Raw genomic sequence first — 16,285 nt, 5'->3', positions numbered from 1 at the left:
TACTGTCACGAGGGCTGGCAGGGAAATGCCAGGCCCCGCAGGTCAAGAAGAGGCCGTAGGTTAGAACGCAATTGACTTTTTACACACAGAAAGTAACATAGTGAGGTCTTCCTGACTTGATTCCTTCAGCTTGCAGAGTTGCAGGAATCTGAGCTCCACTCCTGCCTTTCCCCTCTAACAGGGGCAGAGGAAGGGGGGTGCAGTGGGAGTGATCTGCCCCGGGTGCCCTAACTGAGGGGAGTGACATTTGATGCACCTAAATGTGCCAGTGTTGGTTGGCATCAGTCACTGTGATGTTCAGGCTGAAGAAAGCGTATGAAGCTCCCGAATGATCGACCAGGAGGGAGGGAAAATGCCAGTCGGGCATGTGTCTCTGCCAGAGTCCTACTCGAGTGTAGGATGAACTCCTGACACCCACCACTCCTCCTCCTCCAGTTCCTGACAGCTCCATGTTACCTGGCATGCAAATAATCCTCAGGGGTTTGCAAGATTTCATCTATATTTTCAGCATTTTTATTCCAGGGATTTTGGCTCTGTTTTCAGCGTCCAGTTGTCAAGTGGCTGTCAGGATAATGCAGGTTCCTCCACAGCTCAGGAAAAGAAGTCCCTGCTTCTGGTCTTCCTACTAGAAATAATATCATAGAAAATAAAGCTATAAAAATACACTTCTTATTAGATTTTCTGGAAATCAACTACAGAAAAGGCACCCAGGCAAGAAACACGGGCTTCAAGCTTTGAGTGTGACTGTGCCATGTGGAGAAGTCCCAGAGCTGACCTTGGGCAGTAAAATGTCTGCATGCTCTCAGCTGGCTCCACCCACCCAGGCTGGTCATTGGGCACCCATTGGGCAAGAAGAGCTATAAAAGGCTTCCTGTTTGGGCTAGGCCTTTGCCTTGGCAAGAATGTTCTACAGAACATTCTGGGTTGCTGTTCAGAACCATTCATTAACCATCACAGGTTTCGAAATCACATTGGAGCATTTGCAATCATCCAGAAGTTTTGCTGCTGTCAAAAGCTCAGCTTGGCCAAGAGACAGAAGGTGTGTGTTCATGCCTGATATTTTGAAATGTTGTTACAGTTATAGAGTCTGTAAGACCAAATGGAAAATGATGCAAGTTGTTTTTTGTGAGATGCAGTTTACAAAGGAAGCATCTCTTGAGTTACAGAGCCAGCACCTGAGGTGAACATCTCACAAATTATCCACACCAATTTGGGTACAGGTTTTTTTGGTTTTTTTTACTGTATTAGTTTATACCAGAATTTTGAGAGCAGCGTATGGATTCATGTCTATAACATTTGTCTTCATCTTCGGAGCATATTATGGCCAATTACATGTGGTAAGGTAGAATCATAGAATCATAGAATCATAGAGTTGGAAGAGACCACAAGGGCCATCGAGTCCAACCCCCTGCCAAGCAGGAAACACCATCAGAGCACTCCTGACATATGGTTGTCAAGCCTCTGCTTAAAGACCTCCAAAGAAGGAGACTCCACCACACTCCTTGGCAGCAAATTCCACTGTCGAACAGCTCTTACTGTCAGGAAGTTCTTCCTAATGTTTAGGTGGAATCTTCTTTCTTGTAGTTTGGATCCATTGCTCCGTGTCCACTTCTCTGGAGCAGCAGAAAACAACCTTTCTCCCTCCTCTATGTGATATCCTTTTATATATTTGAACATGGCTATCATATCACCCCTTAACCTCCTCTTCTCCAGGCTAAACATGCCCAGCTCCCTTAGCCGTTCCTCATAAGGCATTGTTTCCAGGCCTTTGACCATTTTGGTTGCCCTCTTCTGGACACGTTCCAGTTTGTCAGTGTCCTTCTTGAACTGTGGTTCCCAGAACTGGACACAGTACTCCAGGTGAGGTCTGACCAGAGCAGAATACAGTGGCACTATAACTTCCCTTGATCTAGATGCTATACTCCTATTGATGCAGCCCAGAATTGCATTGGCTTTTTTAGCTGCCGCATCACACTGTTGGCTCATGTCAAGTTTGTGGTCAACCAAGACTCCTAGATCCTTTTCACATGTACTGCTCTCAAGCCAGGTGTCACCCATCTTGTATTTGTGCCTCTCATTTTTTTTGCCCAAGTGCAATACTTTACATTTCTCCCTGTTAAAATTCATCTTGTTTGTTTTGGCCCAGTTCTCTAATCTGTCAAGGTCATTTTGAAGTGTGATCCTGTCCTCTGGGGTGTTAGCCACCCCTCAAAAGGTCCCCTTCATGGATCACTGCCTTGCCATGGCGAAGGGGCTTGAATAACTCAGAGAAGCTATGAGCTATGTCGTGCAGGGCCACCCAAGATGGACAGGTCATAGTGGAGAGTTTTGACCAAACGTAATCCACCTGGAGCAGGAACCGGCAAGCCACTCCAGTATCCCTGCCAAGAAAACTCCATGGACAAAGACAACAAGCATATAAAAGTTATAACGCTAGAAGCTACCAGCATGAGTTCGACCAAACTGCAGGAGGCAGTGGAAGACAGGAGTGCCTGGCATGCTCTGGTCCATGGGGTCACGAAGAGTCAGACACGACTAAACAACTAAACAACAACAAAGGTAAAGGACCCCTGGACGGTTAAGTCCAGTCAAACTTGACTATGGGGTACGGTGCTCATCTTGCTTCAGACCAAGGGAGCCAGTTTTTGTCCGCAGACCCAATAGAGCCACTTCCCAATAGAGCAGACCCAATGTGGAGCGCTCTGTTTAGCAGTAGTACCTAGACCTTCAAATCTGGAAAGTGTGTTTTGAAGGCCTGCAGCCACATAGGCCATGGCAGCTTCCCATTAAGAAATATTCCCCCTCCATTTATTAATTACCCAACAGCTTGATAGCTTGTGAATTTTGTGACAGATTGCCATGACATTAGTCATGGCTAGCACCATAACCCCTCTTCCCTGATCAGTGTGTTGACAATGTCTCATCTCTGTCTGAACTTACACCCATGAGGTTCATTACATAAATTATGTGTCATTGTTTTTCAGTTCACAATTAACAAACATCATGTGATTTTGAATCAGCTATTTGCAATCTGAATATCTGTTTTCTAAAGGAGCAAACAATTTTAAGATATCAGTTTTGTGAATTGATATTTTAATTCACATCTTTGAATAATGTTTTTTGTGTGTTACTAAAACATTAATTTCCCCTTCATGGATCACTGCTTTGCCGTGGCGAAGGGGCTTGAATAACTCAGAGAAGCTATGAGTTATGCTGTGCAGGGCCACCCAAGATGGACAGGTCATAGTGGAGCGTTTTGACCAAACGTGATCCACCTGGAGCAGGAACCGGCAAGCCACTCCAGTATCCCTGCCAAGAAAACTCCATGGACAAAGACAACAGGCATCAAAGACAGGAGTGCCTGGCGTGCTCTGGTCCATGGGATCACAAAGAGTCGGACACGACTAAACGACTATACAACAACAAACATTAATGCACATTAAACCAGGTTAACCAGAATAGTTTATGACTCCTATTAAACAGGCTGCTGGCCTGTGATAAGGCTGCCTACATAGTAGTACATACATCTTTTATCTCTACCTGGCCCACTTATTTGCCATAAAAAAATCCTCATGGATTGTCTCAAATAAGATTAGTCTCCATTAGTGATAATGGAGGGATGAATAAGTCTGAGAGGTCATTACAAATATAGACATTGGCCAGCAGTTTATTCTTGTTTATCAACTTCGTATTCCATGATTACTAAGAGTCTTGAAAAGGACAACTCAAGCTCACCGAGCTCATTACGCTTGCAGGTTGTCCTTTGGTCTGAGTGCACTGCTAAAAGCTTTGGAGGTCTAAAAATGGAATAATGCATTATCTTTACACAGTTATTTTTGTAGCCGAGATACCCCTTATCCTTTAACTATTGAATGAATGAGCAACATACACTTTAATGGACATGTCTGTTTAAATTTTCTTTTACTGACTATCAGTTTTGCCTCAATTGCCTATACGGGGTGTGTGTGTGTGTGTGTGTGTGTTGCTATGGACAAGTGAGAAGAGGAAGGTGTGACTGGTTTGCTACATCCCAATAATGGAAATAACGACAACCTGCATATCAACAACAGCCTGTTATACTCTGTGCCTCTTGGAAAATCTCTTATGAGCAAAGTAGTGCTGGGCTGGTGCTGCTCTGAAGGCAATATATGTGTGAAAAGTTGAGGAGACTGAAGAACCAGGCAAGAACCATTGGCTTTATAGGACTATTGGCTCCTTGTGTCAGCTGAACCTACAAAATGGATCAGCTGACACAAGGAATCAATATCTACAGTGTGGCAATGACAGCTCAGCCTGGAGTGGGCTAACAGTCCCTTCCTCTAGCAAAATGGCGCAGAGGTTCAAAGTGTTAGGTGTCTGGATCCTGCAGCTCGAAACTCAGGCTCCTTGGTTCCTTACAAATAGTATGCGTGCCAACAAAGGTCCGTATAGTTAAAGCTATGGTTTTCCCAGTAGTGATGTATGGAAGTGAGAGCTGGACCATAAAGAAGGCTGATTGCTGAAGAATTGATGCTTTTGAATTATGGTGGTGGAGGAGAGTCTTGAGATTCCCATGGACTGCAAGAAGATCAAACCTATCCATTCTCAAGGAAATCAGCCCTGAGTGCTCACTGGAAGGACAGATCCTGAAGCTGGGGCTCCAATACTTTGGCCACCTCATGAGATGAGAAGACTCCGTGGAAAAGACCCTGATTTTGGGAAAGATGGAGGGCACAAGGAGAAGGGGACGACAGAGGATGAGATGGTTGGACAGTGTTCTTGAAGCAACCAGCATGAGTTTGACTAAACTGCGGGAGGCAGTGGAAGACAGGGGTGCCTGGCGTGCTCTGGTCCATGGGGTCATGAAGAGTCGGACACGACTAAATGACTAAACAACAACAAATGTATTGAAGTTCTCACCCTGGAGACCTCGGAGTATTGTGTATATAGTTTTCACTCAGGTCCACGTAAGTTAATTTAGGCAGGAAACTCTGGGCTGTTGTTGTTACAATGTTGACAGCCGGCTGCCTATAAAAGCAGGCTGGCTGAGCCGCGTTCAGTTCAGTTCAGTTCCAGCTTACTTATAAAGAACTACTTGGAGAAATCACTGTGTCGTCTGCTATGTCCACTCACTACCTAATAGTATGGAAAACAGATTTCTGCTATTATTTTCTATTGTCTCCCCTCTGCATAATGAAAGTGAACAATTCTATTTTTAGTTGATGGGGGGCAGCTTCTTTCTTAATCATAATAAAAAAGTGGGAAAGAAATCAATGAAAACAAGCACCCTTAAAAGTGGAAGAAAATTGTGGGAAGTGAAGAAAGGGGTGAGTGGACCTCTGGCTTCCCTATCTTTTGAGGACACTGAGAGCTGATTCACACCATACTAGACTTGGCTAACGTGCTGCTCACTGAACTATTTGGTCTAGTCCCATGTGTGGTGTAATGTAGTAGGAGGAAACTCACCCAAGAGCACAGATCTACTTCTGAGATTGGGAGCTTGCAGTGTTGGTGGACTCCACACTCAAAGTTGGTGCCATGGCACCCACAGAGGCCTTTATTGGTACCTCAGGCAGAGGCCCCAGAAATTATTGAGATTTCAGTCATAATTTAGAAATAATAAGTCTCCAGCCCTGCTAGAAAAAAGGTATGAAGTGAAATGTACAGGTACCCTTCTAACCAATTTCTGGGAAATAAAGTGGTCTGGCTTCTCCTGCTTGTCAGTGTTCTAGGTCAAGCATTGAAGGAGATAAAGAGCTACACAACTCTTAGAAGATGTCTGGAGGCAGTCCTGTGTCAGGAAGTTTTTAAATGTTTGATGTTTTATTATGTTTTTATGTGTGTTGGAAGCCACCCAGAGTGGCTGGGGCAACCCAGCCAGTTGGATGGGGTATAACAAAAATATTATTAAGTCAAAACTGGCAGGGCTGTTGGGTCAGCAGTGGGTCTCCTGCTGGGGTTTGGACCATGGCTGGTATCCAGTGATGCTAATCTCCAGTACTCTGAGTCCAAGAATGTACATGTAGAAGCCCAAGACAATCATATATAAAGATGTGTGCCCTGCCAGGTAAGTAAAAAATAAATAAAAAATTAACATATTTCTGTACGCAACAACGGCAGCCAGAATGTTGGTAGTCAGTCACTGGAAATGAAATTATATCCCAACAAAGGGGGAATGGATAAGTAAACTTTGTGAGTACCTGGAATTAGCAAAATTGAGGCATTTAATAAGTCATAAATCAAAAATTATGATTCAGAAACAATGGAAATGTTTACATGATTATTTATACAAGCAGGGCTCAAATACGAAAGTTTGGTTGTATCTAGACTAACCTTGTTAAGAATACAGAGAACATAAAGATTTGATTGATTATGAAAGAATTCAAGGAAGGGAAATGACTGAAGAACAGATGTAAATGTGAGGAAGATAACTAAGAGACGTGCGGTGAATGTGGTGGAAGTCTTTTAAAACATTTTAACTAAGATTATATACTGTAGTGTTTGAAGCAAGAATTTGGTGATATTTTCTTTTTTCTTCTTTTCCTTTTCCTTTTGTCTGTTTCCTTATAACTTTCCTTCTTCTTTTTCTTATTCTCATTTTGGAAAATATGTATATAAGGGTGTTTACAGTGCTATGTATTGTTTTTTGTTCTTTTTTGTTGTCTTTTTACTGAATATTTTTTTTGTTAAAAAATAAAAATAAAATATAAATATGTGTGCCATTTAATGACCCCTATACACTTACAGTGGTGCCTTGCAAGACGAAATTAATTCGTTCTGCGAGTTTTTTCGTTCTGCGAGTTTTTCGTCTTGCGAATCACCACTGTGTATTGACGGTTTCCCATAGGAATGCATTGGCGGTTTTTTAAAAAAGGCGCAAGACGTTTCATCTTGCGAAGCAAGCCCATAGGGAAATCCGTCTTGCGAAGCAACTCAGAAAACGAAAAACTCCCTGGTCAGGAAGGATGGCTGTAATTAAGATGTGTGTGCTGCCGAGACTGTTGTTTTTATTTCAAAACATTCCTGTGATCAGAGGTATCACAAGGTTTAAAGATTGGCAGAAAACCCTGTCCAGATTTATCTGGCAGGGAAAAAGAGCAAGAATTAAATTTAAAATCCTCACTGACCGTAGAGAGAGAGGAGGGTTTGCTGTCCCAAACCTGAAATTATATTATGAGGCGTCGAGTCTGTGCTGGATTAAAGAGTGGATCACTTTAAATAACACTGATTTGTTGGACTTAGAAGGATTCAACACCAGGTTTGGCTGGCACGCTTACTTATGGCAGGACAAAGGGAAGATACATAGGGGTTTCTCAAACCACATTATTAGAGGAGCGTTGCTGGAGGTATGGGACAGAAATAAAAGGTTTCTAGAAAAAAGCACCCCATGGTGGTTATCACCCATTGATATTATAACGATTAAAAAACCAAATATGGAAGAGCAAAGATGGACCTATGAAGACCTCCTGGTTAGATCGGATAAAGGTTGGAAGATTAGAACATATGAAGATTTAAAAGATAGGTTAGTAAGTTGGTTACAATTCCATCAAATAAATGCTCTATGGAACGAACATAAAAAGATAGGAATAAATGAGAAAAAATCGAAATTTCAGGTGGAAATAGTAGAAGGAAACACCAAACTTTTATCCAAAATGTACGATCAACTATTGGAATGGGATACCAAAGATGAGGAGGTGAAGGAGGTTATGATTAAATGGGCTATAGACTTGGGATATAACCTAGAATACGACAGATGGGTACAACTTTGGAAAATAGATATGAATTTTACAGCATGTGTGGGGCTCCGAGAGAATATGGAAAAAATGATGCATCGTTGGTACATCACTCCAGTAAAATTGGAAAAAATGTATAAGACTGGGGACAAGAAATGCTGGAAGTGTAAAATAAAAGAGGGTGATTTCTACCATATGTGGTGGACTTGTGTAGAGGTGAAAAGGTTCTGGGGACTTATTTATGAGGAACTAAAAAAGATCTTGAAATACACTTTTCCCAAGAAACCTGAAGCTTTCTTGTTAGGCATGGTCGGTGAGGAAATTAAAAAAGAGGATAAGACAATGTTCCAGTATGCAATGGTAGCAGCCAGAATACTGTTGGCGCAGAACTGGAAAACCACCAATATTCCAACAATTAAAGAATGGCAGATTAAAGTATTTGAATATATAGAATTGGCTAAGATGACACAAAGAATCAGGCATCAAAAAAGTAAAAAAATTATTAATGATTGGAATAAATTCTTAACATATACAGAAACAAATTTAGGTAATATTAAAATTACAGTAGGTGATACATAAAATCTGTGAAGCTGAGATACAGAGAGAGAATGGAGACCGCTGAAAGATAGGATGGTTAAATAACCTAGACCGAGATGAAGGGAAGTACTTTTTCTTTTTCACCTTTTTTCCCCCCTTTTCTTTTTCTTTTTTGGTGCTGCTTGTGTGTTGTGATCTCTTTTTGGATTTTTTGTGATGTATGTATGATTTGTTTGAAAACTCAATAAAAATTTTTTTTAAAAAAAGAAAACGAAAAACTCTTTCGTCTTGCAAGTTTTTCGTCTTCCGAGGCATTCGTCTTGCGAGGTACCACTGTATTGGGTTCATGCCTTCATTAAGAACACTGAGTTCTCTTGTCTCTCCCCCCACAACATTACAAAAGGCAGTATTCATGCATGGAGTTATTGCTGGTTATAATGCTAGCACTTCTGTCCCAATTTCTAATGTCCCTTTTACACTTCAGTACCTTGTGTTATATAATGGTGAATTTTTTAAATCAATATAATGTCATGCTATATTTTTTAACAACCTAGTGACACACTATATTTTGCATGAGCAGTAAACTTCTGCTAGATTCCAGTAGATTTCCAGAAGCGGCTTTTATGGCATGTGAAAGATCACATAAAATGCAAAAACGATCAGGTAAGGAGACATCATGAAGACAGGATAAAGTGCCTTCTGAATGCAACCAAAGTGAATTAAGGTGTCAATAAAATTAGCACAAAAATAGCTATTACATCTGTGTCTAAGAGATGAAATATTCCTCCTGCTTGCCGCAAAGCGGCTTTATTGATGGGAGCTAAGCACATTGATTTTCATCCTTTCTGCCAATCTGTCAATTCCTATTTCCCCATTTTTGGAATAAATTAAAATCAAAAACTCAAGAGACTTATTTGACAAGTTCAGATAGCTTATTGAAGTGCTTTTCTGTGGGATGGGTTTTAATTGGTAGAAGAGGATATATTAATTGCAATTTATCCTCCCAGGTGTGGGTTGAATAGATTTCTAAAATCTCACCATTGGCAAAAAATTAAAAGCATAGGAATTAAGCTGTAAAACCTTGTTTTGATCAAGTCCAGCTATGAAGTAAGCCGACTCCTCTTTCTTACTGCACTTAACAAAGAATCAGACGACAACTTGGGAAGTAAGTTTAAAAATATAAACTTACTTATAATCTTGCATTGGTTCACAGCAATGACAGCAGTAAAAATTATACGGGCAAAATGTCGTATTTTTCTGTCTATAAGACGCCCCCATGTATAAGATGCCCCCTATTTTGGAGGACTCAGATTTAAGAAAATGGCCTCAGCATTATCTGTGTATAAGATGCCCCCTAATTTTTGACATAATTTATGTCTCCGGTCAACCTAGCAGTTCGAAAGCATGTCAAAGTGCAAGTAGATAAATAGGTACCGCCCCGGCAGGAAGGTAAACGGCGTTTCTGTGCGCTGCTCTGGTTCGCCAGAAGCGGCTTAGTCATGCTGGCCACATGACCCGGAAGCTGTACGCCGGCTCCCTCGGCCAGTAAAGTGAGATGAGTGCTGCAACCCCAGAGTCAGCCACGGCTGGACCTAACGGTCAGGGGTCCCTTTACCTTTAAAGCTATCAGTAGCTACCAGCCACGCTATGTTCTTCCTCCAGTGCGCAGTGTGCCTCTGAGTGTCAATTCCTTGAAATTACAAGTGGGAAGAATGCTGTTGTGCTTAGGTCCTATTTTCCTATTTTGAGGGCTCCTGTAGGCATCTAATTGGCTACTGTCACAACAGGAAACTGGATTCAATGGTCCTTTAGCCTAATCCTGCAGAGCTCTTCTTCGGTTCTTATATATCTAAATGTAAAAATTCACTGGATAAAAATCATGGCCTTTCTGTGTAGATACAGAAATCTGGGCAACTGATTTTAACTGATGATCCATGATAAATCACATTAAAGGATACCAAAGCTTCCCTACATCCTAATTCTCAACATGAGATTGTTGCATCTTAAAACCAATGGGGATCGTTCCTCTGAATGTAATACATTTTACACTAGACCAGCCATTTCAGCTTGGGAAATCAAATTTACTACTTAAAATATATCTTCGTTAATTTCACCCTGGCATCCTTATTTAATGAGCTTGTCTTAATAACAAAAATTTATGGATGCTTCATTCTTTCTCTGTGTATGGAATGATTTGCATCAGAGAATAAACAGTACTGAACTATAATGACGCAAGTAGGATGCTGGTCTTAGGCAGCCCAAATATCAGAGCATTCTCCCCCCCCCCTTCCACCCCATCAGTCAAATCATGAGGGGAAGATATTCTAAAAATGTAAAAATGATTGCCATTCTAAAATATAACAGAGGCACCATGTGGACTCAGCAGACATAAAAGCTCGCGAATTCGGTGTGACTGAAATGGTTTCCTAACAGAAAGCACAGATGCTTTAATTGTGCTAATCAGTGAAACCATCTTTTTGAAGTTCCTCAGTTGAATCAGTCGTGTTGTGCTCTGCTACCTGGCTCCTAACATAATGTGGCTGAGGACAAATGCTAGGAGGCATCTGTAGCAGAACAGGAAGGCAATCAAAAGGATGAGATTTCAAGGGAAGCAGGCCCACCAAATAGACTAATATTAAAGGCACTTCATGACCAGTGTTGGTCAGTGTTCACTGTCAGGTCCTGATATTGAAACTGGACTGAAAAATTAAAACATAGCAGAGCAATTCAACCCCTTCTCCCTGCTTACACTGGACTGGTAGTGTGGCACACATTGCAATGAGGTGTTTCTCTACTTGGCTTAGCCAGGTAACCTTGCTGCCAGCAGCGTCACACAAGTCACTCCACCAGTGGCAAACTTTCCTGAACATGCGGGTAGGTGGGAGGCCCTCTGGTGTCATACCCAACAGCATAGCCCAGCAGAAAGCTGTGAAATGGGGCATTCTGATGGCACAGGGCTGGCATGGGATCCAGGCCCGATTTCTTTTCCATTTGGACTTGATCTCTCCCTCCTCTCCCCTTCTGCCCCGGCTGGGATGGCGGAGGCATTCGATTTAAATTCATCTTTAAAGGAGAACCTATCAAATCTGCACTTTCTAGAACAACACGTGAACCAAAGCACAACCATTCTTCAAAATTCATGCTTCACTGAATTTTGCAATACGGTTCTCCAGCCAAGGAATGTGCAGGAAAAAAAATGCATATATATTTGAAAATGAAATACAAATGTGGAATGTGTTGGGGGAAACGCCTTTGCAAAATTGCATATAGAAACGTGTTTAGTAGGAGATATTTGCACTAAAATGCTGGTGAATTTTCATGATATATAAAAACAGAAAATAGAGTTGTAAGATTTGTGTAGTCCAACCCCCGGCAATGCAGGAATTTCTAGTTCACAGATTACCATCCAACATCTACTAAAAACCTCCAGTGAAGGAGAGTCCACCATCTTCAGAGGGAATCCATTCCACTGCCAAGTAATAATAATAATAATTTATTATTTGTACTCTGCCCATCTGGCTGGGTTTCCCCAGCCACTCTGGGCGGCTTCCAACAAAGATTAAAAATACACTAAAATGTCACATATTAAAAACTTCCCTGAACAGGGCTACCTTCAGATGTCTTCTGAATGTCAGGTAGTTATTTATCGCTTTGACATCTGATGGGAGGGCGTTCCACAGGGCAGGCGCCACTACCGAGAAGGCCCTCTGCCTGGTTCCCTGTAACTTGGCCTCTCGCAGTGAGGGAACCGCCAGAAGGTCCTCGGAGCTGGACCTCAGTGTCCAGGCAGAACGATGGAGGTGGAGACGCTCCTTCAGAGCAGCTCTTACTGTCAGAAAGTTCTTCCTGATGTTTAGTCGGAATCTCCCTTCTTGTAAGTTGAATCCATTGGTTTGCCACCTACTCTCCAGAGCAGGAGAAAGCAAGCTTGCGCCATCTTCCATGTGACAGCCCTTTAGATGTCCAAGGATGGCTATTATATCTCCTCCCAGTCTCCTCTTTTCCAGGCTAAACATACTATATATCTATATCTGCAGATTGCTGAATATATGTGAGAAACAGAATTTAAGATTGGAAAGAATGAGAAACTGAGAGAACCAAAATTATCAGATTCATCCATCCTTAGCTGTGGCCATCAAGAACATCAGGGCTGTCTATTGTGCTGTGACTCCATTTTTCTACAGAACCCTGATAGTGGTAGTGCAGAGTTAGGTAAAGGAACCCCTGACCATTAGGTCCAGTCGTGGCCGACTCTGGGGTTGCGGCACTCATCTCGCTTTATTGGCCAAGGGAGCCGGCGTACAGCTTCCGGGTCATGTGGCCAGCATGACTAAGCTGCTTCTGGTGAACCAGAGCAGTGCACAGAAACGCCGTTTACCTTCCTGCCGGAACGGTACCTGTTTATTTACTTGCACTTTGACGTGCTTTCGAACTGCTAGGTTGGCAGGAGAAGGGACCGAGCAACAGGAGCTCACCCGTTGTGAGGGATTCAAACCGCTGACCTTCTGATCGGCAAGTCCTAGGCTCTGTGGTTTAATCCAAAGTGCCACCCGCATCCCTTTGAGTGCAGAGTAAGTTGCATTCTAAAAGTGCAATCCTAAGCATGCCTGCTCAGACGAAAGCTCTATTGAATTCAGAGGGGCTTGCTTCCAGGTAAACTGGGTTAAGATTGCAGCCTAAAGCAATGATCATTTTTTCTTTCTTTTCAAGATCGGGAAAATAATATTTAATGGAATGTTAAATGGCACCCTCTTCAAGTGATTATCAGAGTGTGAGCCTCTTGTTGCTTCCACAGTGAGTATGCAGCACACTGCTGGTTCTGTTGGATGAATGTTTTCTAGCGAGTCCTTTTTGGCCAAGCCGTACTTTTTCACACACACAATGCTTTCAATTCTCTGGCTTGTACTTTTAGCTAAGTTCAAACCCGAAATCAGTTGTCTGTGTTACTGGTGGAAAAATGGCTCGGCTAACAATAATGAAACATGAAGGCGCGAGGAAAATCAATAAACCTGTGAAGAAACGTCTTCCTACTGCATTGTTACAAAGGAAAAAATAACCTCAGTGTTCCACATCTTTATGTACCTTCATAACAGTCTGATACAAAACACAGCAGAACACCCATTTCGTCTTGATTATTGGAATCAGGTGGTTATCTGCAGTCTCCTTCTGTTTCCCTGTAGGCTCAGATTTTAACTCCTCATAATCTATGTCTTAATTTCCTTGAGCTTTCTTGAGCTTATAGAAATATTTCCTTCCTCCTCCAGGCCTTGATTTCCAAAATTGTGGATTTCCCCATCCTTTATCCCAACCCCGTCCCAGGAAAGAAATAAGTAACATTGCCCACAAAGCGATTGCTAATATTTTGCATTTGTCATAACATATTCAGCACCTCAGAGACACTCACATATCAGGGACGCCAAGTCTGTTCCACACACTACACACCAAGGCATCTAAGGTCGCCACCGATTGACGACTCGACAGGGAGTTGTCGCAATCACAGCCCCCCTATTGAGTAGCTCTTTGCAGACACTCAGAAAGGGGAAATTGCACTTGGAAGACTGTGCCTGAACCTGCATGTGTTCTTTGGAAGGTCTGAGAAGCTATGCGCGCTCATAGAATGTACAAAGTTCTCCTGACAAGAGCTTTGGATTTAAGTGTTTGCAAATGGATATAGGCCGCGTTCACACTAGAGATGGGAGATAAATTTCTTTCAGTTCTCGACTAAATGTGAACCTATCGAATATACACTTTCCAGAACAATATACAAACCGAAGAACAAGTGTCCTTAAAAATCCACATTTCACCAGTTCTTTTAGTGCAGTTCTTCACCCCTGCTGTCAGTCCAGGCAAATTTGCCTCACCTGCCTCCTAACTGGAAAGACGCAGGTTGGTCTCTCCCAGCTAGAGTTGGGCAGGAGGACTCAATGGGACAGGATGGACTGGCCTCCCCACCTCCTTTTCCCCATTTTTTGCCTTGCAGTGCCTTCTATCCAGACACTGAAGTCCAGCCCCGAGGGCCTACTGGTGGTTCCCTCACTGCGAGAAGCCAAGTTACAGGGAACCAGGCAAAGGGCCTTCTTGGTAGTGGCACACGCCCTGTGGAATGCCCTCCCACCAGATGTCAAAGAGATAAACAACTACCTGATTTTTTGAAGACATCTGAAGGCAGCCCTGTTTAGGGAAGCTTTTAATGTTTGATGCATTACTGTATTTTACTGTTTTGTTGGAAGCTGCCCAGAGTGGCTGGGGAAGCCTAGCCAGATGGGCGGGGTATAAATAATAAATTCTTCTTCTTCTTCTTCTTCTTCTTCTTCTTCTTCTTCTTCTTCTTCTTCTTCTTCTTCTTCTTCTCCCCTTCCCTCAATAGTGTGGGCTTTGGCTAGCCACCATTTTCCAGGGCTAAGTAGGATTTTGTGAGGAGCCCCTGGTACTTGGGACTCTCTGATTTTGCCTGCTTCACACTGTAGGGTATGCTCTTTTGATTCAATGCAGTTTAGCTGTTTGGTATTCACCATGGGCACTTAAGGAAAAGTAAATCCTTAATTCACTGCCACCCTGAGGTATTACGAGGGTACGGGGCACTCGTGAGCCCGTTTCCTGGTCTGTGTGCCATGGTCAACCAACTGGGCCAGAGAACGCAGTTTGGGCTTTGATTGTCCAAGGCTCACTCAACAAGGAGTGAAACACTTCTCCCATGCTGAAAGCAGATAATGTGGGAGCCTACATGCTCAGGGGATGCAGGATACTTCCCTCATCCTTATTGATTCCCCTGCCTGTACCTAATCATTTGGCAAATTGGCAGATCTTTCAATTTGTGATATTTAAATACATATAGCCTTTTATTTTTTAACAATCTAACTACAGTCATACCTTGGTTTTCGAACAGCTTAGTTCCCAAATGTTTTGGCTCCTGAATGCCACAGGCCGGAAATGACTGTTCTGCTTTGGTTTTCCAATGTTTTGGAAGTCAAACTGACTTCCGGAACAGATTCTGTTCGACTTCCAAGGTACGGCTGTTCTTGTTTTGAGTCTTCTTTCCAGGTGTGGGGGCAACTGAGACATTGCAAGTTGCCCGCCTCCATCTGGGAAAATTATTTGACAGTGTGGATGCCAGGGACTGGGCAGAGGAGGAACGGTGGAGACCACCTCCCCATCCTGACCTTTCATAGAATCATAGAGTTGGAAGAGACCACAAGGGCCATCGAGTCCAACCCCCTGCCAAGCAGGAAACACCATCAGAGCACTCCTGACATATGGTTGTCAAGCCTCTGCTTAAAGACCTCCAAAGGAGAGTCCACCACACTCCTTGGCAGCAAATTCCACTGACAAACAGCTCTTACTATCAGGAAGTTCTTCCTAATGTTTAGGTGGAATCTTCTTTCTTGTAGTTTGGATCCATTGCTCCGTGTCCGCTTCTCTGGAGCAGCAGAAAACAACCTTTCTCCCTCCTCTATGTGACATCCTTTTATATATTTGAACATGGCTATCATATCACCCCTTAACCTCCTCTTCTCCAGGCTAAACATGCCCAGCTCCCTTAGCCGTTCCTCATAAGGCATCGTTTCCAGGCCTTTGACCATTTTGGTTGCCCTCCTCTGGACACGTTCCAGTTTGTCAGTGTCCTTCTTGAACTGTGGTGCCCAGAACTGGACACAGTACTCCAGGTGAGGTCTGACCAGAGCAGAATACAGTGGCACTATTACTTCCCTTGATCTAGATGCTATACTCCAGAGAGGAGGAGGAAGAAGACAGTATAGACTTACAACAGTGGTTTGCGGGAGGTCACAGCTGAGAGGCAGATGAGGGGGAAAGTTAGGAAATAATGGTAGATGAGGAGGCAGAACCCGGGTAGCAGCTGGCTGACACGGTGTCATTAGAAAGCATCCCAGACTCTCCATCTCCCAGGACACGGCAAGCCTTAAAAGTAGCAAAGGCAGTGGGCATGTAGCAGCATCCGTAGAAGTGACGAATGAGGAAGTGGGAGAGATCGAGTGTGTGTGTGGAGATTCACTCGGGACAATGCCATTATCCAAGAG

At 43.0% G+C, this 16,285-nt stretch overlaps 1 protein-coding gene across 1 annotated transcript in view; it reads right to left on the bottom strand.

The window, feature by feature from the left end:
- LOC310685552 (uncharacterized protein) overlaps positions 1-16,285 on the bottom strand; it is a 945,613-nt gene that overhangs the window by 104,188 nt on the left and 825,140 nt on the right. The window lies entirely within an intron of this gene.

Source organism: Podarcis tiliguerta (assembly GCF_965153285.1).
Source record: "Podarcis tiliguerta genome assembly, chromosome: 9".
NCBI lineage: Eukaryota > Metazoa > Chordata > Lepidosauria > Squamata > Lacertidae > Podarcis > Podarcis tiliguerta.
The sequence above is the reverse complement of the archived record's forward strand: the minus strand, read 5'-3'. Positions and strand labels throughout refer to the sequence as shown.